Here is a 26,846-nt window from a genome sequence, read left to right on the forward strand (position 1 = left end):
CCTTAAATTTCTTCTAGGGTTCTTGAAGAAACCCTCATCTCTGCAAGACAAGGTAAGTGAAAACACCTATGGATTTAGGTTAGTTCTCCCATGAATGATTAGGAAAACATGTTATTCATGCTCAAGTATAATTATAAAGACAGAATATTTCCAGAAGCTACTGCTCACTTCCATGGTTATTAAGATACATTTCTCTTCTTCTTTGGTTTAAGTGTGAAGGGAAGTTGAAGTTCTTGAAGATTCCAAGTTAAAAGGGAAAGTTGCATAAATTAAGGTAAGGTGATTGCCCCTTTTTTGTCCTCCTTATGCATGAGTTTGGATAAGGAATTACATGTGTGTTGTTATTAAGAACTTAAGGGGTGGTGAGTTCAGTATTTGGTTACTATGATAAAGAACATTCTGGCTGTTTTATGTGTATATGTGGGGACTGCATGGTTGATGTTGGGGAAAGGTGTGAATATTTTATATGGAAATATAGGAGGGGTGGTGATACACCACCAAACTGAATGTTATGTAGGCTTACTACTCACTCCACGTTGATATGTGGATGTAATTCTAGGAGAAGTAATTGAACAACGCCCTTGATATGATAAATTATAGGCCCGCTGCTGAGCTACCATTTTGTGAGGTTAAGTAGCCAAATCTTATTTTATTTTGATAATTTTTTATTCTAATTTCGCACTTAATGAAGATCGGAATCTGAATCATTCAGAATGTAATCCATTACATGCATTTGTTTTTCTCTAACTTTCACCACTTAATGACTCTTATGAGATCTGATTCGAACAGATCTGTAAAGGGATCTGAAGACCATTCAACGTTTTTTTAATCAAATTTTTGTAAGACAATCTTTCACAAACTGCTCTTTGAACATTTTTTTTGCTAAAACTCTTTGAAATCATTAACGTAGAGTTTGTTTGGAAAGTCGGAATTGGTGTAATTACTAGGGTAGTAATTACAAGCCTAGTAATTACACAACCTAGTAATTACATTGACCTGTGTGTTTGCAACAATGTAGTTGCAGTGTAATTACAGGGTACCGTTTGATTGCATAAGTGTAATCATAAGGTTATATTGAATTTTAAAAACAAAAAATAATTATCTAAAATTAAAAATTTATATTAGACAAATAAAGACCTTTATAAATGATATTAAATTGAGTATTTAGCATATATATTGTCTTTTGAAAATATATAATTAATAAACATATGTTCTTAACTAATATTATAAAAAATAATTAATTTATATTTTTCAATTTAGTATATTTTAATTAAATTAATCATAAAAACTAAAAGTACAAACTTTTCGTAAACATCATGAAATGCATGTTTGATAAAAAGATTAATATTACAAATATATAATGTCATAAAATTATAAAAACATTTTCCAAACAGACCATCTATCAAGTCTAACTAAAAAGAGTAGCTTGCAATGTAAATATTCCGTTTGTACTTCTACAACAATTGAAATTGGATTAATCTTGTGCCAAGAACCAGATTTAAACTGGTGACACGAGGATTTTCAGTCCTCTGCTCTACCAACATAAGTTCTAGATTCAAAACAAAAAAATTAACATAATACTCTTATGTCAAATTTCTACATAACGTACATAAAATATGATTTAAAAGAAAATGTAAGTCGATAACCTTATTCAACAATGATTTCTACTTTAATTTAAAAATTAAAGTACTAACAAAATTAAACTAATGAAAAAAAATAGATAATACAAAAAATTGCATCAAGTCACGTGAAGTAAAGGTTGATAATGAGAAGGAAATGAATTATAAATAATATTAAAAAAATATTTTTAGAAAACTTTAGAATCATAAAAATAAAAAGAAATTAAAATTAAAAAATTAAAATAAAAGTAAAAGAAATAAATTAAAAAATAATCAGCTTGTAATTATACCATGTAATTACCAACAATTCACCCCCTGTGAATTGGATAGTATAATTGTCATATGCCAATTATACCCAATTACCTGGTGGCCAAGTAACTACATGACCAACCAAACAAATCAGACAGTGTAATTACATCCAATTACACCAAATTCAATTACCAGCCTTGCCTTCCAAAAAGGCCATAACATCTATTTTGGGGGTTAATCATTAATGTACCATCTTACATATTGTTCATAATACATTAAATAATTATCGCACGCACACAAGCACACACGTGCGCGCGCGCACACACATGCGCGTGCGTGCGTATGTGAGTGTGTGTGTATGTGGTTATCTAATTATTTATATTTCGAACAGATTAAAAAAATACATACATATTAAAACTATAACTTGCTATTTTTATGTGTAAATGTAGATGATTTATTCAATTTTACCATTGATGACCATCTTTTTGATTTTAAAAGTAGATGATTTATCTTTTTAAAATTGAAAATTGGCATTTTGTGAGTGATCAATTTATTAAAATGACAATTATTTATCCTCAAATAATTCAAGTGAAAAATAGGAAACATGATAATAAAATTGTTCTTCTCATAGCTAGTTAGAAGGCCATAAAAAAATAATATTGTCCGACAATTATCTACCTTGACCCAATTACATAATAATTCAATGGTATATTTGGAAATTTTTTTTTTAAGGAGCTTTAATCCAAACACAAGATGAGGTTTAAAACAATGAGCCAAACACTTGATAAAATAAACACCGCATTACTAATCCCTGCGCTACTAATCCCTGCATTACTAATCCCTGTGCTACTAATCCCTGCATTACTAATCCCTGTGCTACTAATCCCTGCGTTATTAATTTTGTACGAAACGACCCCTAAATGGTGATAGCATCATTAACGGGGATAATTTGCTCCAACTAAAAAGGTTAACTAAACACAAAATTAATATTTATGATTGGGATAAGTTATCCCTACTTGTAGGTAGAATATTAATCTCGAAATAATTTATCCCTAGACAAAATTATGAAATAACAAAATTATCTCCTTAAAACCTCTTTTACAAACAAATAACTTATACTTAAAAATTATACCATGCATATTATTTGAATATGACAAACCAAAGAACCAATAAAAAAAGGCTGAACCCATCAGTAGCCCCTTAAAATTGGCACAAATTTTCACTTAAACACCTTAACTGGCTTTGCTCATTTTAGACACCTTATGTCAGGTCCTGTTGTGTCATTTTGACACTTTTTGTTGACATGATATGGTGAGTGTAATACACTTATAAAAAGCGCGTGAAAGGTGTCTTTAGCCGATTTTTATTTAATTTTTTCCTTCTTCTTTCCTATTTTTTGGCCACCATTTTTCCTACCTTAAGGTCCTTCAATGGTGAAAAGTGTTGAGAGTGATTTCAGTGTTGAATACACATCTCTATATGGATTAGATTGACTAACAATTTTTTTTACTGATATTCTTCTCAGCTTATCACTTTTCATAGCTTCTAAAAAGTACAATTGTAGATTTGACCATTGATTGTGATATTTGGCCTTAATTACTATCTCAATTCTTCATTAAAATGGCAGTCCTTAGTTTAGAAGCTGAGAAAATGACCACTTTGTTAGTGTATAATGGAATCCTCCTACTAATAAAACTAAAAAGCATTGAGATACGAGTCAGCGGAGAAGACGAAGGGGGTTGGGTTTAATTTGCCGGAGAAGACGACTAGGGTCATGGGTGGGTGGGTGGGGGGAGTTCTGCAAAGTAACTACTCTAAATGACTTCTAAACATCTAGAAATCATCCATAAATATGAATTATAACCTTGAATCCATAAATTCAAATTCAAGGAAAGTTAAGAGCTAAGTTTAGAGAGTTCTTAGAGTCTTTTCAAAGGTGTTTTACAAATGTTTTTAAACTTGTTTTAAGAATTGAGAATTAAGTTGAGTAAGAGTAAGAGTGAAGTTCATTTTCTTCAAAAAAAATATATGAGAACTAAGTTTTCCCAAAGAGTAAATGTTTTCACATTTAAACAAGAGAGGAAACATTGCTTTTCAAGAGAGCTTTGAGCTAGTTTTTGAGTAATTATCTTAAATCACAGAAAGAGTTATGTTTTTAAACATATGAGCTAGTTACATTTTGGGAGTAGTATTGAGCACCGATTTGGAGACGAGCTTGAGTTCATATAATTCAAAGTCTCCATAAACCTTGTAGCCAGCATGGGTAGAAAAGGGTCATACTTTTTAGATGATTCCTTAGTGCTTTTTAGCATAGACTAGTGGATCCACTTAGTATTTAGGTTCTATAGCCCCGACAAGGTATAGGACGGCCCTAGCAGCATGAGGCAAGACGTTGTATCATCACATAGCTCATAGTGATTGTTGTCGGTTAGACAAACTTCCACGAAGATATTTTGTATTCTTATATACACAAAGTTAATTGTATTTTCATATACAAAGTAAGTTATTGTTGTATTTTTAATACACATGTTTTAAAACTTTTCTTTATATTTCATTTATATTGAAATAAGTTGAGTTGAGACCAAGTAAGTTCCTTCAGTTTTCTTTCAAGCTTATGTCTTATTTTAGAATTCCCCTCGCATACTCGTACATTCAATGCACTGATGTCATTTGGCCTGCATCATTTTATGATATAGATACAGGTAACCAAGATCAGTATCCAGCACTTCGTTGATCCAGTTGAGCTTTAGAGTTGTTGGTGAGCCTCCTTGCTTCCGGAGGATCCCCATTTTATTATTTTTATTATGCTAGTTCATTAGGATGTCGTGGGTCTTTTCTCGACGTCCATCTCAGTATTAGAGGCTTCATAGACCATTAGAGATTGCTAGTTCATGAGTCTTTTTCATTTTCAACTTTAAATGTTTAGAGACTTGAGTTGTATTTTTGGCCAGTTGAATGTTTCTTTTAAGACATTCTAAGTTTATTGTATGAGTTTATCTTTTGAGTCTGTTTTGTGTTATTTAAGTCTTCCGCTAAGAGTTAAGCTAGGTCAAGGGTTCTCGTGGGGCCCGTAATGGTTCTTGAGTGCCAGTCCCGCCCAGGGTGTAGGCTCGGGGCGTGACAAACTTGGTATCAGAGCACACAGTTCAAGAGTCCTAGGGTGTCTATGAAGCCGTGTCTGTAGAGTCAGTGCTACGATCTCTTTCTGCATAGAGCTGCCAGTAGCATTGAGATATGACCTCTGTAAAGGTATCGGGTTAAAACTAGTTATCAGTGTGAAGCGAGCCACATATATAATTTGGAGGCAATAACATTTAGGAACTATCTCACTTATTTCATACTCATTTCGTGCGATGGAGTTTATCTATAAAGGTTTCTTCTAGTTCGTGCTTGCGCGCATTTTTCTGATCATTCCTCCACGAAGACCTGTCAGAGAACGTCCTACTAGGAGGAATGTCGAGGAACTAGGGGTTCCTAATGCACCTGAAGTGCAACCCCAACGAGGGGTCACTAATGCTAAGTTCTGAGAAGCTATCTGGATGTTGAGTCAAGCAGTAACTAATCTAGTTGACAGAGATAGAATCGATAGGAAGTGGCTGATATTTCTAGGATCCGTGAGTTCTTAAGGATGAATCCTCTAAGTTTCACTGGTTCAAGTGTCACTAAGGATCCAGAAAACTTTGTAGAGGAACTGCAGAAAGTGTTTAAGGTTATGCATGTTGCTGATGCTGAGAGAGTGGAACTAGCTGCATACCAACTGAAGGGTGTTGCTAGGATCTGGTTTGACCAATGAAAAAAGAGTCGAGTTGAGGGTGCACCAATTTTGAGTTGGGTTGTGTTTGAGAGTGCTTTCATGGGGAGTTTCTTTCCCCATGAACTAAGAGAAGCAAAGGTACGAGAATTCCTCACCCTTAAGAAAGAATCTATGAGTGTTCATGAGTATAGTCTTAAGTTCACTCAACTTTCCCACTATGCTTCAGAGATTTTTGGTCACATGATGAGCAAGATGAGTCTGTTTGTTGCTGGTTTGTCTCGTATGTCAAGTAAGGAGGTCAAGGTAACTATGCTAATAGGGGACATGAACATAGAAAGACTTATGATCCATTTGTTATAGGTTGAGGAAGAGAAGTTGAGAGATAGGGAAGAGTTCTGAAACAAGAAAGCTAAGACAGGGAATGAGTCTGGACAAAGAGGTAGTGGGATTCCTGCATGTGGTAAGTGTGGTAGGACCCACTCAGAGGTATGTCATGATGGCTCCACTGGTTGCTTCAAGTGTGGTCAGATTGGTCATTTTACGAAAGTGTGTCCTAAGAACAGGCATAGTAATGGTAATGGGGGCAATAGAGCCCAATCTTCTTCAGTTGCTCCACCAAACAGGGTTGCATCTACAGGATCTACTTTAGGGGTAGGCGGAGGAGTGAATCGTCTGTATTCTATGACTAGTCGGCAAGAGCAAGAGGATTTGCCAGATATTGTCACTGGTATGATCAAAGTTTTTAATTTTGATGTTTATGCTTTGCTAGATCCAGAAGCGAGTCTATCTTTTGTGACTCCTTATATTGCGATGAATTTTGATATTCTTCCTGAGAAACTTCTTGAGCCATTTAGTGTTTCTACACCTGTTGGTAAGTCAATTCTAGCAGAGAGAGGTTATCGTGATTGTACCATTTTTGTCAATCACAAGAGCACCATGACTGACTTAGTTGAGTTAGATATGGTAGATTTTGATGTCATTCTAGGTATGGACTGACTTCATACTTGTTATACCTTAGTCGATTGTAGAACTCGAGTTATTAGGTTTCAGTTTCCTAATGAGCCAATCTTTGAGTGGATGAGTAGTTTAACAATTCCTAAGGGTCGTTTCATTTCGTACCTTAAGACGAGAAAGTTAGGTTCCAAAGGGTGTGTCTATCACTTAGTCCGAGTTAATGACTCTAGTGTTGAGACACCTCCTATTCAATTAGTTCCAGTGGTAAGAGAGTTTCAAGAAGTCTTTCCAGATGATCTTCTGGAGTCCCTCCTAAGAGAGAAATGACTTCGATATAGATATTTTTTTCCCGATACTAATCCTATCTCTATTTCACCATATAGAATGGCACCATCAGTGTTGAAAGAGTTAAAAGAATAGTTGAAAGATCTCCTTGAGAAAGGTTTTATTTGACCAAATGTCTCACCTTGGGGTGCTCCAATTTTATTTGTGAGAAAGAATGATCGTTCTCTTAGAATGTGTATAGATTACCGTCAGTTGAACGAGGTTACTATCAAGAATAAGTATCCTCTTCCGAGAATTGATGATCTCTTCGATCAACTTTAGGGTGCCATTTGTTTTTCTAAGATAGACCTCAAATCTGGCTATCATCAGTTGAGAGTAAGAGAAAGTGATATCCCTAAGACAACATTCAGGACCCGTTATGGTCATTATCCACTTCTGGTCATGTCGTTCGGTTTAACTAATGCTACTACAACGTTCATAGACCTTATGAATAGAGTATTCAAGACTTATTTAGACATGTTTGTCATCGTATTCATTGATGACATCCTAATCTATTCGAGGAATGAGGAAGACCATGCTAGTCATCAAAGAAGAGTAGTTCTCCGAACTCTAAAGGTGTCACGCCTCGAGCTTACACATGGATGCGGCTAGAACTCGAGAACCATTACTAGCCTCAAGCGAACACTTGGCTTGACTTACTTACTCAGCGGAAGACTTTACTCTAGATAAATATACTTTAAAAAAATTATTGAACTGCTCAATAAATAACTTAGAATGCAATAAATAACATTCACTGCCAAAGTGGAAACTAAAGTCTCAACTTAACTGAAAAGGGAAAGTAAAGACTCATGAACTAACATCAACTAACTCTATCTATGAAGCCTCTAAACAACTGAGATGGATGTCGGGACAATACCCACGACATCCTAATTAACTAAAATACCAAAAGCAATAAAAAGGATCTTCTAGAAAGCAAAGAGGCTTACCAACTGACTCTGAGTGCTCAACCTGATCACCGAGGCGTTGGATGTTGATCCTGGTTACCTGCGTCTGCATCATAAAAATATGCAGGCCAACTGTGATCAGTACATTGAATGTGCGAGTATGCGAGTTGGAATGCTAAACATAACATAGGCTTGAAAAGATTATGAAAGATACACTTACCTTGGCTCTTTTCAACTCATGAATACTTAACTCAAAGTAAAGCAATAAAACACATGCAATATAACAAAAAAACAACTTAGTTCGTTAAAGAAAATGCAATAACAAACTCAACTTTACTCATATAATAAAGTAATATAGTTTTCTGTGGGAGTTTCTCTAACTGACAACCACCACTATGAGCCTAAGTGGTGATACAATGTCTTGCCCACGCTGCTAGAACTGTCCTATACTTTGTCGTTATATAGAATGCTTAACTAAGTGGATCCACTAGTCTATGCTAAAAGAATCTTAAGGACTCATCTAAAAAGTATGATTTTTTAGTACCCATGATGGCTACATGGTTTATGGAGACGTGAGTTATCTGAACTCAAACTCGTCTCCATATCGGTGCTCAATACTACTCCCAAAATATACTTAGCTCATATGTTTGTAAAAAAACAAAACTCTTTCTTTGGTTTGAGATAATTACTCAAAAACTTAACTTAAAAGCTCTTTTGGAAATCTCAGTTTCCTTTCTTTCTCAAATGTGAAAAACATTTCAACTCTTGGGAATACTTAGTTCCCGTATAATTTTTGAAGAATGAACTTTACTCTTACTCTTTATTGTAAACTAGCTCAAAATCTCTTTTAGAAATCAAGGTTTCCTTTGTTCTTTAAATGTGAAAACATTTAATCTTTGAGAATACATAGTCCCGATATACTCTTTTGAAGAAATGAACTTCAAACTTTACTCTTTACTCAACTCAAAACTCAATTCTTAAAACAAAGTTAAAACATTTGTAAAAAACTTTTGGAAAACTTTATGAACTTCTCTTAACTTGACTCTTGACTTCTCTTGACTTGACTCTTAACTTCTCTTGACTTACTCTTAACTTTCCTTGAATTGAATTATGGATTCAAGGATTGTGATTTGTGATAGGAAAGATCTCATGATGTTTAGGAATGATTTTAGATAGCTAAACATGAGAAATGATCAAGAAATCACTGCTTGGAAACTAGTCCGCGACGCAGAGGTGTATTTAAATTTTGGTCGCGAAAATACTGTGAGGTACAACGGTCCGTGACCGCTCTGCAACGCGAAGAGATTTTTCTCAAATCTGAGGAGCAAGTCCGCGACGCGGCCCCACTACCCAGATTCGCCCACTTTTCCTTCCCTAGTTTTCCAGTCTTAATTCACCTAAAATCGACTATTCTTCTCAACCTTTCTTTAGATTCAGATACCCAACATATGTACCCATGAACCTAACTCAAAACAACTCTAAAACTCGATGTAAAGATCTTAGAAACTTCTCAATTCAGCCCAATTCAAGAGCACCATTCAAGATTCATCAACTTTCTAGAACAACTTCGCTGAAATAAACATGCCTGACGCGTGGGTGAACGAACCCAACGCTATGAAAGACTGACATACCTCTTTAGGGATTAACCCTTGTTGAAATCCACAAGCTAAACTTTCAAGAACGATGAACTTTGCTCTTTTCTCCTCTTGCGTTCTTTCTCCAAAAACCCTAGCGTAAATCTCCAATTGCCTAAACTGAACCAATTCAGTTTTGACCCTTAATTAATTCACCAAAAATGAATTAAAATAATAGGGTATGGAAAAGATCAAAACATCCTTTAAAAATCCTGATTGGACATCTCACTTATACAAACTCGAAATTGCGCAAATTCAACGGCGTTGGAAAGATTATTCCAAGAGCTTTCCATCCATATCTAAAAGTTCATCTAACTCATGTTGAGCTAGGATATATGGCCATTTGAAGTTGACCAAAACNCTAAACGATGCAATGAATGCTTTAATTTAAAAATGACCTGGAGGGTCATTACAGGCCCGATGGTATGGCTCAGAATATAGAGATTCCAGAATGAAAGTGGGAGATGATCAATATGGATTTTATTACTGGTTTACCGCGATCTCCCAGACAACATGATTTTATTTGGGTGATTGTTGATCGAATGACCAAATCAACCTACTTTTTACCAGTAAAGACTACTCATTTAGTAGAGGATTATGCCAAGTTATATATTCAAGAGGTAGTAAGAGACTTCATGGAGTTCCAGTTTCGATTATTTCAGATAGAAGGGCACAATTTACTGCATAATTCTGGAAGTCTTTCCAGAAAGGTTTGGGTTCGAAGGTGAACTTGAGTACTACTTTTTATCCTCAGACAAATGGTCAAGCAGAGAGCACTATTCAGACTTTAGAAGATATGTTGAGAGCTTGTGTGATTGATTTCACAGGTAATTGGGATAATCACCTACCTCTCATAGAGTTTTCTTACAACAATAGTTACCACTCTAGCATCCATAAGGCTCCTTATGAAGCTCTTTATGTGAGAAGGTGCAAATCTCTTATTAGATGGTTTGAGGTTGGTGAAGCTGAGTTGATAGGACCAGATCATCAAGCTATGGAGAAAATGAAGGTTATTGAGGAAAGGTTGAAAACAACCCAGAGTCGTTAGAAATTCTATACAGATGTTGGGAGAAGAGACTTAGAGTTTGAAGTAAATGATTGGGTATACTTAAAGGTTTCACCCATGAAGGGTGTTATGAGATTTGGTAAGAAGGGGAAACTTAGTCCCATGTATATTGGTCCTTACAGAATATCTAAGAGGATTGGTAATGTAGCTTATGAGTTGGAGCTACCGCAAGAGTTAGCAGCAGTTTATCCAGTGTTTCACATTTCTATGTTGAAGAAGTGTATGGGAGATCCTTCACTTATCATACCTACAGAAGATATTGGTATTAAGGATAGCTTATCTTATGAGGAGATTCTTGTTCAGATTCTAGATCGTCAGGTTCGCAAGTTGAGGACCAAGGAAGTAGCATCAGTCAAGTAGTTCATGAGTCTTTTCCATTTTCAGCTTTAAATGTTTAAAGACTTGAGTTTCCTTTTTGGCCGGTTGAATGTTTCTTTTAAGACATTATAAGTTTATTGCATGAGTTTATCTTTTGAGACTATTTCATGTTATTTAAGTCTCTCACTAAGAGTTAAGTCAGGTCAAGGGTTCGCTTGGGGCCAACAATGGTTCTCGAGTGCAGTTCCGCCCAGGGTATAGGCTCGGGGCGTGACATTAGGTAAGAATAAAGGTTTTCTGGATCAAACTATTAGCCGTAGAGAATTTAGACCAAACTATTAACAATAGGAGATTTTTAGACCAAACTGATAACTAAGAGCATTTTATTCAATTTCATATAATTAAGGTTTTTTTTTGTTCTTTTAATAATATATATAGAGGAAATAAGTATATTTATGCAGACCTCCCATTTGCCAATGTACATTATGATTAAAGAAAAATAATCATAATGTTGTCTTCATAAAGGTAGTGATGTTTCTAATTTATTTGACAAGATCAGTTAGTAACCCACTACCATAAAATACCATTACGCAAATAAAATAAAATTAGCTCATTAAGTGCATGAATCAATAGTTTGCTCTTCCATTGATCAATATGAATCAATGATAAATTTCTTAATCAATTACTAATTAAATTATTCTATTCCATTTTTAAAAAAACAAGCGGGGTACTAAAAAAACACAATCAATCTTGTTTTTCACTTTGCATTATTAAAAATATAAATTAATACAAATAGAGGGGGAAGCAAAATATGAGACCCAGAAACTAAAAAAAGATGAGCATATTCTTTAGGTTCACCAATGAATTAAAAGGCATAGTATAGTATTGGTTTCAGGTTTTAAATTATCAAAACTCAAGTTAGAACCATCAAAGGATTTGGTGCAGTAGGTTTAGTTACATTAAACCTCCCTTAATCAGAGGTTCTGAATTCGAGCATTGAAAATTCTTAATAGAAAACACTCCTCCTGAATGGATCCCTATGTAACACGAATTCAGAACAGTCGGACTCCAATACAAATACTGGACACCGAGTGAAAAAATAAAAACAATTGAAACTCAAGTTGGAGAAGTATGAATTGGAAAAGGGGAAAAAAACTTTAGGCGCATTGACGTGATGGTGAGATGTTAAGCCTTTTCTTGGGGAGTAATGATGACATCTTTAACACTTTATGCTTTATGTAAAGGGCGAGGGTGTGTGTATAGTAGTTTGGAAAAATACATATAATATCCTCCAAAGAAGTTCGATTTTGTCCATTATATATGAAGATATTGTTGGAATATAAAAATAAGCAACATAAGTAAATAGTTAGATAATTTGAATGTAATATATATAATAATACATAATTATAGATTTTAATGAAACATAAAGTGTGACCACGATCGCAGATTGCACTTTCCACGAGCAAATCCGTTCACACAATTGTCTTCCAGTTCCACAGTCTTTTTCTGTGTAATCTAAGTTATATATGAATATGTGACATGTGTATGGAAAAATTTCTCGTGGAAGAAATTGGGTAAAAACTTTCCCTCCTTGATAGATATGAAAATATTTCATCATAGAGCATCTGTGGTCTAGTGGTAGAATTTTTCTATGTAAAAGTATATATCTTGGTATGATTCCAACTAACTATATTTTCTTTATCTGTATTTCTAAAAGTCGACCCGGTCTGTCTTTTTTTAAAAAAAAAAATACATTCTTTGTCGTCTTTTAATTTATTGAAACTCACAATCTGAGTAGGTTATCCCTTAGTTTTAACTGACCCTGTCCTCTAGTGTCGTGATCCAACCCATGCCAAACCGACGATGTACATTGTATCGATTTGGCGTTGGTCTTCCTTACAAAACCAACCATGTCTATCTAACAACCATGGGCATGACCAATGACATGAGGAGGAAAGACGAGGAAAGAGATGAAAAAATGTCGAAGATGATGATGCAAGTGAAACTTTTGGCTAAACTTATGATGGGCAACAAAACAAAAGTGTGAATGCCATTGGATCATATGGGGCAGCATCTCATGAGGAAGAGGTCGCATATGCGTTTTAATTTTATCTTGCCTAGGTTACCAAGGTACCAACCAAGGTTCTTGGCGTCCTTGAGAAGAAAATCAAGGTTTGAGAGATCGAGATGGACAATGGAGAGATAGAAATAGGAAGTGTCATGTTAGAGATCGTAATAGAATGCATGATAGATACAACCATTGAAGTTCAAAACATGCTTCCTCAAAAGGCTGAAGCTCTGCCTAACCAACCAAATGAGTGACCCTATGAGATCAAAGACGAAGATATGCTAGTTTGTGTGCTAAAGAGGTTTGAGTCAACCGACAATGGGGTCAAAGAACTCAAAAATGATGTATCAAATCTGACCAAAATGAACTCTCATTTCGCTTCGATCAATCGAAGCTAGACAAATGATTTCTAAGGGTTGAACATACAGTCTATTTCGGGGTAGGTGTATGGATTCTAAAACCCCTACTCTTTAGTCGGTTCCCGTCGTTCAAGAGTTTCTGAAAGTGTTTCTTGATGATTTACCTGATGTTCCTCCCGAAAGGAACATAGACTTCGATATTGACCTTCTCCCAGATACGCAACCTATTTATATTCCTCCTTATCGTATGGCTCCGGAACAATTAAAGAAGTTAAAAGAACAATTGAAAGAATTATTGGATATGAGTTTCATCCGGCTAAGTATCTCTCCACGGGGTGCTCTAGTTTTGTTTGTTAAGCATTTAGAATCTCAAATGAACCATTTCTCGGTGCAAAAGAAGCCAAGGGCCAAATGTTCACTTCCTAGTGGCATCTTCGTAATCCTAAGAATGATGGTCATTGTATAACAATAGTTACTAGAAGTAAAAAGTTGCTTGATAATGTGAATGTTTACCCAAGAGAGTTGTGAATGAAAAATTGGATGATGGGGGGTGAAACTTAGTACACCCATACCAATTGTTGTGGATGCTGATTTTATGAATAATGAGAATGTGCTTACGAAAGAAGAAAAGAAGGACGAATATCCTACTGTGGTAGTTGACGTCGAGGACGACAAAACCAGTAAGGGTGATGTGCCTAAGTGTCCACCTCTGTACCTCAAAGGTTAATAAAAAGGAAAGATGACAATCAATTAAAAAAAAAAATTGGATTTGTTTTGAAAATTGTTCGTCAATATATCATTGGTTGACACACTCTTGAAGATGTTGGGGTATACTAAATTCATGAAAGAGTTACTGAAGAAAAAAGAGTTGTTGATATGGGCACAGTGGAGCTGTCACATCATTCCAGTGTTGTCATGGCAAGTAACTTAGCTCCAAAACGAGAGGTTCTAGGAGTTTTTACAGTTTCGTGCACCATTAGGATGTACTTATTTAACAAAGCATTGTGTGACCACGGGGCAAGTATGAACTTGATGCCCCTTGTGATTTTCAAGAAGTTATGTCTAGTAACTCCTAAACCCACTTCAATGAGGTTTCTAATGGTTGACCTCTTTATAAAGTTGGTGGGGATTCTCTTTAACATCTTGGTCAAAGTCAACAAATCCATCATTCTCTCGACTGAATTTGTTGTGTTGGATTGTGATATCGATATTGAGGTGCCTATAATATTAGACCAATCGTTCCTTGTCACTGAGCGTGCTTTTATAGATGTAGATCTAGGATAACTCAAGTTTAGAGTTGGGAATGATGAAGTGACATTTGATGTGTGCAAACTGATAAAACCACAAGATAAGTGTAGGATGGTGTCAGTAATTGAATCCATGAACAAGTTGGTTGAAGGTTCATGTGAGGAAGTTGTACCCCTAGACATTGGTAGAAAAATGAGGTACGTACATCACACTGCAATGTTAAATCAAGTGCTTTTTGGGAGACAACCCAAGTATTTTTAAATTTTTTTTTATCTTCACTTCTTGTTCTTTTTTATTTGTTTCAGGGTTGTGAGGAGATACTAAGTGAAAAATAATGAAGTTTGAGCATAATATGCTATCATTGTTTTCTCCATTTCTATGTTTCTATTGACATACTATCTCTACATATTTGTGTTAGTAATATTAACGAAGGGAATATCTTTTTTTTAAAAAAATTGTCTTATTCTAAATGATGCTCTTAGAATACATATGATGAACTTTATACATGTGAGACATCTCATAATTTTGTTTATAATTGAATAGTTATAATTATTTTCATTAATGACATATAACTAGGGACGGGAATTTTTTATAGGAATGCAGAAAAATGTATTTTGAATGTTATACATATGATATTTCTCATGAATTTGCTTATATCTTAAACCGTAATAATTGTATTTTTAAACGACAAAAAAGTAGGTGTGATTTTTTTATAAAAATGAAAAAAACAAGGTATTCTAAATGTTATACATGCGATATTTCACATGAATTTGTTTTTATCCTTGATGGTAATAATTATATTTGTGGACGGCACAAAAATAGGTGTGAATTTTTTTTTGTACAAGTCCCAAAAAATAAAAGTATAGCCCTCTTCTAATATTGGAAGAACTCTTATAAATGCTAAAGAATTTTTTGATATATTTGCATATTCCTCTTTATATTGAGTTGGTCAATACTACACCACTTGTCAATTTTAAACGTAAGTTTTTCATCCATATACAAACAGAGAATATATTCTTTGAAGATGAATTATTGAGGTGTGTTTAAGAAGTTTGTGTGATGCTGGTAAATCATGACAAAGAATCTTTTACTAAGGTGATTGAGTTGCTAGAGTCTTATGAATATAAAGGTGATATCTCTAAATATTATTTGATTGAACTAAATTTTATCTAATTTTCTTTAAAATGGTTTTTCTTGTTTGAGGATTATAAGTTCTCTATATTCTTTTAAGAGATATCACTTCTATATTCATATGACTCTAACAATTCAATAATCTTAGTAACAAATTTTTTGTCATGATCTACCAACATTACATAAACTTCTTAAATAATACCATAAAGAAGACATCATTGTCCACATTTTATGTGTTTGATAATGAAAGTTAGATATCTACTACATTGCTTTAATTTTTTTGCATTTTTTTTCGTGTTGTTGTGTTTGGTGGATGGTTGACATAGCTACCAAGGAGTTTTGGTAGGTGAAATTACAACCTGAAATTTTGGGTCGTAACAATCTCACATGAATTTATACTTATCTATTTCTAAAATTTATTATCTTTGTTTTTCTGTATTTCCCTTTTCCCTCATGTCTAATTAAGGTGTTTGAAGATTATAATACATTTTTTACTCTTACTATCATTGTTTACTCTATTTTCCTATTTCCAATGACACACTACCTCTACATGTCTATCTTACTGATCATCTATAAAGGAATCTCCATTCTAGGTGATGTTTTTGAAATACATGTTGTCAACGTTATACATGTAAGATATCAGAAGAATTTAGTTTTTCTTGAATAGTAATAATTATAACGACACAAAATTAATTCTGGAATTTTTTATTCAAGTGAGAAAAATGTGTGTAGAATGTTATACATGTGATATTTCAAGTGTATTTGTTTTTATCTTGAACGATAGTAATTGTTTTCGTAAACGATACAAAAATAGGTGTGAAATTTTCTATACAAGTCCCAAAAAAAAAAATGAAGCCCTTTTCATATATTAGAAGAAATCTAATAAATTCAAATAAATATATGAAAATATATATTCCTTCTTAAATAAAAAGTGAAATAATAAGATACACTCATAATTTGTTAGACTTCTGCTTGGGTGATTTAATAAAGTCCTTTTCATAATAAAGCCCTTTTCATAATAAGATACACTCATAATTCCTTGATAAGGGTTTCATTACACCAAGTGTCTCACCTTTGGCAGCTCCATTCCTTTTCATGTGAAAGAAATATGGTTCCTCAAAATATGTATCGACAATCGCTAGTTAAACAAAGGTACCATACAAAATAAGTATCCTCTTCTTAGAATTGATGACTTGTTCGGCAAGCTTCAGAGTGCCACTTGTTTCTCTAAGATAAACCTCAGATTCGGCTATCATAAGTTGAAAGTTAGAGAAAGTGATTTTGAATTTATTATCATGTCTTTTGGTTTGACTAACACTCCTGTAGCACTTATGGATTTCATGAATAAAGTGTTTAAGCATTATTTGAACATGTTCATTATTGTATTCATTGATAACATCCTAATCTACTCCAGAAGTGAGGAGGATCATGATAGTCATTTTATAATATTATTTAGACTCTTAAAGATCACGAGTTATTTAAGTGTTTCAAGTGTGAATTTTGGTTAAGGTCTGTGTCATTTTTAGGGCACATGGTATCCAACGAGGGTGTCCAGGTTGACTCTCAAAAAATAAAAGTTGTAAAGAATTGATATTAGGAGTTTCTTGTGTTTGGCCGGATATGATAGAAGATTCGTAGAAGGATTTTCTTCCATTGCATCTCTTTTGACTAAGTTGACCTAGAAGATGTTTTATTTAGAAATATATGTAAAGGGAAAAATGACTTAGTTTTTCGAAAAATCGATTAAACTTATAGTTTAAGAGAAATCGAATTTTCAAAGGGACAGAGTCGCCACTTAATTTTTAGTAAAAAAATCAAGAAAAAATATAAGGTTTTTCAAAAGATTCAAACAGATAAAATCGATTGAAAACAAGGGTTCGAGTTCAATGTACATTCCGAGAAGGTGTTAGGCCCTCGGAATGCCCGCTAACTCGCGGTTGACCGGCGATTTGACCAAAATGATTTTTGACTAATTTTGAAAAAAATTTAACTAAGTAAAATGACTCACTTTATTTTAACTAATTATTTTTTAAAATTTAACTAAGTAAGGAACTCATGACTTTGACTAATTTTGAAAGTTTAATGAATTAAAAGAACTCAATTATCTTAATTAATTTTTGAAATTTTAACTAAATAAAAGAACTCATTTATTCTAACTTATTTTGGAAATTTTAACTAATTAAAAAAAAAACTCATTTATTTCAACCTACTTATTTATTACTATTATTATTTTTATTTATCTAAAGGGATATGAACTAGAGGGGAATTTTCTAAAGGGAAATAATTTAAGTGTTGAAAAGACTAATATTAAAATAAGAACTAAGTAATAAAATATATATCTTAATCTGAAAATATAGAATGACCATTCTCGGGGATTCAATTAAATTGAACCATAAGATAATCAAAATGTTAGTCAAATACAACAAAATAAATAAGAGCAAGAAGAGGCAATTGAATTCGGGCCAACCCAAATTCCCAAATCTGCAAAAAAAATAAGACAACAATTTATTGGGCTTTTGGCCCTTTTCCCATTTCCATGGGTCATGATATACACCAAGTGTATATTTGAGGTATATACCATGTATACCGCTAATTATTGGACTCCCGGGCCTGTATTTTTATTTGGAATCTGTATATTCCGCATTTTTTGCCTGCTTTCCCGTATTTGGCCCTGTACTTTGTATTTTCCGGCTGTATACCAATGTATACGATAGGTATATCAGTGTATACATGCCGTTTTTCAGCCTGGTTTCAGCTTTCCAAGGCACAGTTTCGATTTCCAGCCCCTGTTTTCCCTATATAAACTTGTGATTTCGAACTTGACACCGAAGGGGGTGGTTCGGGAAGAGTTTCGGGCCTAAATGGCCCATTGGAGATGCAAGTGGAAGGAAAGAGTCCCGTCGGGCTCGTCACAAGGGTTCATGCATCAAACGGGAAAGAAACAATTAGTATAACTTGAAAGACATTCAAAATTAACACTAAATTTTTAAGTCTGAACCTTATAATGCGAAATCAAAATTGGTAAAATATACTAAAATATTTCTCAAGTAAGATCGATTCTATTTATGAGTAGTTATAGATAGGTAGACACATTTAATGAATACACTCAACGACCATGACAACTAGTAGAAGGATTAGGAAAAAAAATCAAATTAACATCATTCATACCAAAATTTCATAATTTTGTATAGCTAAAGCAAACATGTGGTCGACAATATTATCAAAATGCAACTAAACAATTAACTGGAACGAGTTGAAAATTACAATGGAACACATTTATCAAAATAAAACAAACTAAACATATACTAGTGTATTCATTCAAACAACAACCTAATAGTAAAATTAATCAAGCAAAAAAAAGCATAAAGTGGCAACTGTGAACTTATAGCAAATTATGATGGAACACGTTTATCAAATAAAACAAACTAAACCTATACTAGTGTATTCATTCAAACAACGACATAACATTAAAAAAATTTAAAAAAAAAAGCGGCAACTATAATATAATTTTTTAGCACCAAAGACTAATACACCTAAGATAATTCTTCAAGACAAAACTAAAAGAGACTAATATTAATTTCACTAAAATAGGACATGAACAGAAGCATATCAAAACAGTAAAGCAAATCAGGAAAGTAAAGTCTGCGGGAAAAAATTACAATAGTAATTAAAAATTATAAAAATGGAAATAAAAGTGGCCAAAATTTGAACAAAGTAACGAAACACATAATAAAAGTCAATCAACACTCACAAAGAAAAACCAAATCGACATCATTCATACCAAAATTTCATAATTTTTTTTTTGATTTGCACCGGGTGTCCGAGTCTCTTTGAGCCCCGACTAATCCCGGGGGTGCACAGGCCCTCGGCAAGGAGTTTCCCGCAAGTGCACCACGGTTAATTCAGGTTTTACCCAGTCCGATGGCCCTCAGAAATTGTTTGCACCTAGTGGGTTTCGAACTTGAGACCTTGAAAGGGAGCAAACCCCAAGGCTCAAGTCAATTGCCAGCAGGCCAACCCCTGAGGGTTCAAAATTTCATAATTTATATAGCTAAAGCAAACATATTGTCAACAATATAATCAAAGTGCAACCGAACAACTAACTGGAACGAGTTGACACATATTGTCGAATCCAAGTATTCCAAATCCACCCTTTTGAGATAGAATAGACAAACCTTATATCTAAAGTGAGTCATAGTAAGCCACGCCTCAAAGCAAATTTAGAAATTTAAGTAAACGCCCTACAACATAAGGAATTTGCCGAGGATATTTCGAAGAACGGGTCCCTTTCATATTAAAATCCATCAAATAAAGCCACTGATTCCTACCATATAATCTATTATGGAGGCAACACATAAATCAAACACATATTGGAAAAGAAAAGAGGACAAGAAAACGGCCTAGAAGACATACGCCTAACCCAACCCACCGATTAAACATGGACCAAGGACGCATCAAAACAGGACGCTAATTTTATCACGGACAAACTTGGACTTGGACAAAACAGGAAAACTCGACCAAATTATCGCATACAAGCTAGATGTATATATCTATATATGAGCAGAAGGACATAATTCAAGTCATAGACCAAGTCGTGAACTCGCAACATAAAACTCGACTTAAACCAAGTCAGCTATACTGAAATCGCAAGAGGAACTCTACTTAGGACATTTTCGACATTCACAAATGCACATTCAAGATGAAGAATAGCGAAGCGAGCAAACTCGAACATATGAACAGAGAAGTGACAAACTCAATATAATATCCATCTTTCAATCAGTGTGAAACTGGATCAAGATGCCCTTAATAACATATGCAATACATTAAGATAACAAGATTTTGAAGACGCCCTATTGGAACAGCGAAGTCGGAAAGAGTATGGTAAATGGAAGAGTGTTACCTTCTTTAGTGCAGCAAACTTGGGACAACAGCAAGCAGAACGATCTTTCCACCACCAAAAGTGAAGATCCGAGCGGAAGTTCCGAACTCAAACGAACGACTAGCCTTCTCCGAAACTGGAATCGAAGAAACCTTTGTTTTCTAGCCCTTTTTTTATTAAGTTACTCTCTATTTTCCGCTCAAAAATTCCAACTCTGAATCCCCTTTTACAATGAATAAGAGGAGAATATATATAGGAGACTACTAGGGTTCGAAATATTTTGGGGGGGGGGGGGGNGAAATCGGATTGAAGCCCCATTTCAAAATTCAAACTCTCAAAAACCTTTCACCAATTCAGACAAACACCATTTTCTCTGAAATTTGCCTTATTCCGAAAGAGGAAATGGGAGATGGCCGTCTTGGATCGATTCCAACGTCCTTGGTGAGCCACGTGGCGTGATCCCGCAATTGCAAGGACGATTCTTGGATGGAAATAGCGTTGGAACAGTACTGCTGGAGCAGTACTGAATTGCTGCTACTTGATCCAGTTGTTGGGAGCTGCTGTTGAAGTTAAATTTGGATTAGGATTGGGCCGGGTTAGGGGATTAATTGGTTGGGTCGGTGGTGGGCTGCTTGTATTGTTGTATTGTGGGAATTAAATTAAGTGTTGGGTTGTTGTAATTAGAAAAAATGGAATTAGAATGGGTAATTAGTGGGCTGGGGCAGTGAATGAGGCTGGGAACTGGAATTTGGGGAATTGTTGGTCAATTTGACTTAAGCACATAGCCACATTAATTGCAATTTCGATCAAATTGAGGTAATTAATTAATTCGGCTAGAGTTTAAGCGAAATGAATAAATATAACTAGTTAACGAGCTTCTTAAATCTAACGAAATAAAATAATTAGCGTAATGAACTAATGACTCAAAATATAAATTACTAATTTAGACAAAATTAATTTAATAAAGTATTTAAGTAAAACTAAAATCTTTTTGAGACCATTTTCGAATATTTATAAAAAATGTACCAATTATATACGTAACACATATATTATTTAAAAATTATAAATAAGTGATAAGCTATTTAAAATGACTTGAAAATATTTTTATCTTATTTTATATTTATTTATTATTATTATTATAAATTTTCTAAAACTAATTATTCAAAATCGTTTGAAATTAAAAAGCTCGATGATTAATCTATATTGTAGAGGTCCAAAATTGGGTGTCAACAATCAGAACATCTAGAGAACAAAAATTATCAATTGAGTATATGAATTTTTTTTCCCGTGAAAATGTTTCATGAAAATTTATGGCGTAAGTTGATTATGGTAACATGAACAACTTTGGTTGAAAATGTTGAGTGGAATAGAGAAGATATTCATGGAGCAGAGCCCAAATAAACTCAGCAAAACGTATACGTTAAATGCTGAAAAATTGAAGAAGAAAGATAGTTTGACGCAATGAAGGAGAGAAAGAAATTACAATGATTTATTAAAAAAATGGAGTTTATAATAGCAATATTTTTTACACTATGGTTAAGTTAAAAGTGCAGCAAAGTTTGGCTCAACACATAGCAATCATTGGCTAAAATTTCGCCAAAAGTATAGCAAACAATTTTGTCAAAAATTCAGCAATAGTAAAAGAAAAAATACAACAACCTGCGGCTGAGAATACAACACAAAAAGAAGCAGCAAAAGGCAAAAATACAGCAATGATTCAACAGAAGTTATTGTAGCAAACACAAGTGAGTACGGTAACGTGAAAAGTTAAATAACAAACAAAGAGAGAAGATAAGCAAGAAAAAATCACTGAAAGTACAGTCAACAAAGTTAAGAGCATTAATTGGTATAACATTATGACTGGAAATTTTGTTTATCTCATCATCATTTATTTGCGCTTGTATTATCTCAAATAAAAAGGTTTGAAGCCTTAAGAGGTAGGTCATCTCTGTCATTTCCTTCAGCTGGACTATATAAACAGTTACCCTTGATAGAATAAGTTGTTCCTGCAATGTTAGCATTTAGGTTAGTCAAAATTAAACATTTGAAATTTAACTAATTCGCCAAGCACAATCTGAATTGAAATGTGAAATTTTAAACTAAAAATCTTGAACTGATATGATTGCGAGCTAACTCTTAGTTAGCTTTAAAAACAGATGAAGTAAAAGAATTCAAAATTTTACAATGTGTAGCATGAGGGTGCTTACTTGTTACATTTGTTTCTTTTAAAAGTATCATGAGAATGTTTTTCGAATGATTTCGTCATAAACTACGTTATATGTAGAATGATCATATGTGTCTTCTACCGTAGACAGACGTATTAATATTTTTAGGTTCTCTGAACATTTTGCTCAAGATAAAGCAACATAAAATTGTCCATGTGAAAAAACTGGTTCACACAAATATATTCCAACAAAATCTAATGTTTGACCTTAAGCTTTGTTTATAGTCATAGCAAAACATAACCTTATCGAAAAATGTGTTCTTTTGAAGGGAACTGGTAGCTTCTCATCTTGTGATGCTAGTAATGGTATCTTTGGAATAAAAACATGTTTATTTTTAAAATCACCACTGGAAATAGTAGCATTGATAACATGTGACTTAAAATCATGACATATCAATTTTTCGAGATGATTCCAAAAATGAGAGTATAATAAATTTTGACTAATAAAACCTTCTTTTTTTCTACTACGAACAACAAGAAGTGTTTGTCTAAAGTCTCCCCCAAAAACTAATACTTTTCCACCAAAGAGTGTTTTTGTATTCATAAGATCTTTTAAAAGTGTATCAAGAGCTTCAATCGTGTGTTTTTTTGCCATTGAGACCTCATCCCAAACAATTAACTTTGAATATCGAATTAGAGTCGCTAACAAATTCTGTTTACTAATATTGCAAGTGAAATTCTCATCGATGTCAACAGAAATTTTGAAACGTGAATGAGCTGTTCATCCTCTCGGAAGTATTGAAGCTGCCACACCAGAACTTGCAGTTGCCAAAGCTATGCATCCTTTTGTTCTTACAGCAGCCAACAAAGCTCGATAAAGAAGTATTTTTTCAGCTCCACCAAGACCATCAATGAAAAAAGCTCTTGATTAAATGGAATATACTCTTTCAAGAATTATGTTATATGCCCTTTTTTGTTGAACATTTAATTTGCTTTGTAGAAGTATATCTTCTTCAGACACTATCATATTTCTTTCGCCTCATTAGTTGTTCTGAAAGAGCTAACATTTCCAAATATATATTTGAATTCATTTATGTTACGTCCCAATGAAAATAGAACTTCATTGATATGATTTAAAACTAACTACTGGATATCGTTTTTTCTAACATTTGAAATTGTTTTAAAATCTTCCAACATAGAGTCTTCATATTTTTTCCAAAGATATTATGGGTTACCAGGATTACAATAAACTACTAATGTTGAAAATAGTCTTCTTAAACTATAAGGCATTTGATAATTTACAACTTCAGACATACACTTAATTACGTTGTTATCAGAATGTAATAAGCCTCTTTTTTCTACAGCTTCCCTAAATGTAGTGCAGCATCTTCCATTCATTGTACGAAGATCTTCGTATGATTTTGGTCATCTTACGTTCATTAGAAGCAACCTAAGATAATATATTTCTCCTTCGGTTGGATGACATGTGACAATACGTTCGATAGTAAGGCGTTGTTTTCGACTTGACTACATTTTGAATAATGATGACCATACAAAGTGTGGGAAACTCTTTATACAGTAAATTGAGATTTATAGCATCGTTATTGATTTTGTTCATGAGAAAAAATTATGTTAACATCGTTTTCCTTATCATTGGATTGTTTATTATTTGATCCACAATTTCCTTATGTTAACATCGTCTCTTTATAAGCAAACAGACGTCATGCAGCCTCTGGTGGAAAAACCCATCTAGCAGATTGGTATTCTTTGATTTCATCTATTTCTACATTATTATTATTATTATGTACACAAAATGCAATTTTGTCATGTCCTTTGCAAATATATTTGTAAATGTATTTGACAACCTTAATGTCAGAACATATTTCAACATTAATATGACAACCGAATTTCTTGAGTAAAAATGGATTGGACGAAACAATCCAAGAATTATCAATGTTGTGTCCTCTAACTTTGACTGGTGTGATCATTTTTTATCTTTTGTAAAGGGGATACAAATTCTTTCCTTTGGTTATTTGTTCAGTAAGTTCTTTTGAATATTTAAGCTTACATTTTCCTTCTTTTTGCATGCAAGAATTTGAAGGATTTAAATAGCCACAAGGACCATGGATCATGTGCTTGGTCACAAGTTTGTATAGATGATGATCAATATGGGGATCAGGTAATTCAGCACATACAACTTTATCATATGCTTATGGTGTTAGCAATTTATATTCATCCATAAGTATAATGAGAAAATGGGCATGTGGAAGACCCCGTTTTTAAAACTCAATTGTATACATAAAAGTTGCAACCTTTCCAAATATGTTATTTTTTTGAATATCTATTTTAAGTTCTTCTACTTTTGCTCTGAATACTCTACTAACTAAATCAGGTCTGTTTTGAACTTCCTCCATTGGCTGTAAATGTTCTTGTATTTCAGGCCAAGAAGGATTACAAGTCATCATCAAAAATATGTCGGGTTTTTCAAAATGTTGTACCAAAGCAATGACATCCATATATCTTCGACACATATCTCTTGGGCCTCCTATGAAACTGTTGACACCTAATTTTGACCCTCCCCGATAATAATTAATCTCGAGCTTCTTAATTTTCAAATGATTTAGAATAATTAATTTTAGAAATCTCGAAAAAAAAAAAAATATATATATATATATAGTTTGCAAGTTAGTTTAAATAATTTGTCACTTTTTATAATTTTAAATAATAATATGTCTTCTATATAATTTTGAATATAATTAGTATTTTTATGAATATTCGAAAATTGTCTCAAAACGATTTAGTTTTATTTAAATATTTGGCTATTTGGTTTAAATTAATTAGTAACTTATATTTCGAGTTAATTAGTTTATAATTAAGTTAATTATTATATAATTATGTGTCTAATTAATATATTTTATAAATATCTGAAAATCATATCAAAAGATTTTTATTTCTTTTTAGTTAAGTGTTTTACTAACTTAGTTTAATTTAAATCATAATTACGATTTTGCATTAATTAGTTCATGTTTAAATTAATTATATTATTATCAAGTTAATTATTTTATTTCATTAAGAATAAGAAGTTCGTAAATTAATTATATTAACCTGTCTTATTTGACTTTTAGCCGAATCTATCTTAATTAACCAAGATTGGCTATATCCTTAATTCCAAATTGGCTATGGTTTAGACCTATATGGTCAAAAACTTAAATCCAATTCACACGTCCAACTTAAAAAGACCAAAGTTGGGCCATTAATCAATTTACTGCAGCCCACCAAATAACTCCCTGACCCGGCCCATCTCTTTGTCCCAAAGGAAACCCAGATGCTCAACTTTAGCATCCAACTCCAGCAATTCCCACAACCCAGCAGTTGTACGCATCAATACACGGTGCAAACGACGAGAATAAACAGCGATCCAAACGGCAACAACGCGTGAGACACCACCCGACCCCTGTACGCGCTTCACTCTTCCTCACGCGACAAGAACGCACTCTCTAACGTTCACAAAGGACATGGCGTCAAGTAGACGGAAAGCAGTACGCTGGGTCTCTCTTGTCGTCTTCTCCCGCGTCCCTCTCAACTTGTACAGCTCTTCGCAGCAGCATCAGGTAGGCAGCAAGCACGCGACTTCTGCCCTTTCCTCTTTCGGAATGGGTTGAAATCGCGAGAAAAAAAGATGCCTCACCCGATTTATGAAAGTGTTTGAAAGACTTTTGAACTTTTGAATTTTTGAATTTGGCCTTTTGAATCCGATTTTTATTCCTTTCCCCCCAAAATCCGAACCCTAGATATCCCCTATATATACTCCCTTTTATTCACGGAGAACGGGGGATTTTTGATTTTTCTTTGGAGTTGAAAATTTGGGCAGAGAACAGGGGATTTTTTGGGGGAGTTGGAAGAGTTTTTTTTTAGCAAAAAATATAAGAATAGCTTAAGGAGAAGCAGTCGGAAGATATATGAAATACACTCTGAAATAGAGAGAGGTTAACTCGTCTAAGAACTTAGTTTTATTTTATTTTTGGTGCTATCCATCGCCCTATCACAAGTTCATTCGAACTTGAGTTAGCTTCTCGGATTTCTGTCCAGACTCCCTATTTGCTATCCGGGGTCAAGTTCGCGTAGTGGTGAAGTCGTTGCTAGCTCTTGGTTCCCGTTCGCTGCCCCAAGAAAG

At 33.8% G+C, this 26,846-nt stretch overlaps 1 protein-coding gene across 1 annotated transcript in view; it reads right to left on the reverse strand.

Moving 5' to 3' along the window:
• The window catches only part of LOC125875949 (organ-specific protein S2-like), a 189,714-nt gene that overhangs the window by 110,448 nt on the left and 52,420 nt on the right, over positions 1-26,846 (reverse strand). The window lies entirely within an intron of this gene.

This window comes from Solanum stenotomum, chromosome 9, assembly GCF_019186545.1.
Source record: "Solanum stenotomum isolate F172 chromosome 9, ASM1918654v1, whole genome shotgun sequence".
NCBI classification, from domain to species: Eukaryota; Viridiplantae; Streptophyta; class Magnoliopsida; order Solanales; family Solanaceae; genus Solanum; species Solanum stenotomum.